This window comes from Plasmopara halstedii (genome assembly GCF_900000015.1).
Source record: "Plasmopara halstedii genome assembly, contig: Scaffold_323, whole genome shotgun sequence".
Classification (NCBI taxonomy): domain Eukaryota; phylum Oomycota; class Peronosporomycetes; order Peronosporales; family Peronosporaceae; genus Plasmopara; species Plasmopara halstedii.
Window position 1 is genome coordinate 395,507 of NW_020187244.1, and position 1,103 is coordinate 396,609.

Genomic DNA, 1,103 nt, shown 5'->3' on the forward strand with positions numbered 1-1,103 from the left:
CCTCCGGGCAAGATGGAAGATGAGCTTGCCTAACGGAAAGCTCTTCGAATTCGTTTCTTGACTCCATAATAATTTCCTTTGGAAGCTTATCACATCCTGTCTTCGTGCTCAACGAGGTGGCTCTCGTGTACCCGCTATGCGGACAATATCTGTAGTGCTCGCCCCTGGCGAAAGCACTACAGATGACGAAGCGCGCTTTGAGCGATGGGTGCAACGGCACCAAATACTTTCTCACTGTATGACCTACAGTCGAGTCACAAGGAAGTGGAAGTGCGCGTGGAGCGACACCTCCGATTTGAGTTTGTCAGACTTAAGGCACGCCGTCGACTTTCTTCGGTTTGTCGCCCTGCGACGTATGGGTACCCCTAATGCTCCCGTGAGAGAGCTCTGTGTCTTCAACCGCAAGAGCTCGGGACCACTGCTTGAGCTCAGCTCATGACCCTTCTACTTCCCTGGCTATTGACGAAAAGCGCGGGGCGTCTGATGACGCAAAAGCGTCCACGGAGTCTGGGCAATCTTGCCGAAGTGGCGTCTCAAACTCTCACGAGTTTTTGGAGTCGGGATATCCCCACTACTTCACCAGATAGTGGGTTTGACCCTGGTGATGACGTCGTCCAACAAGACGTTCCACGTGATAGTGGACGTCACCGTTCAAATCGAGAAGAGTCGGTGGCGGGCGGTGACGACCGGGTCGACCGCCGTCCGGTGACTCTTGATGCTCTCCCTGCCCTTAAAGAGGAGGACCTTTACGCCGGCTGCCTCGCCTTGAGAACTACCGCTCTCTGTCGGAGCGACTCCTAGCCGTAGAGCAGGCGAATGTGTCGCTGCAGGCAACGGTGGGGCGCTTGGCTCCATTCGAGATGGAGGTTGTTGCACTCTGTGCTCAGAACCAGTTGCTGGAACAGCTTCTGGGTGGTCGAGGGCCCGTGGGATTCGCTCTGGCGCCAACGCTTCCGCGTTCACAAGCGCCGGATCCCATCCTGCTTGAGCAAACCCACGTAAAACACCGGGTGGGTGCGCATCCGTTTGGGTAGGATTAGTATACGCTAGGCCCCGCTTGGACACATTCTTAAACGGTCCAATAAACCGTGGGCGAAGCTTCG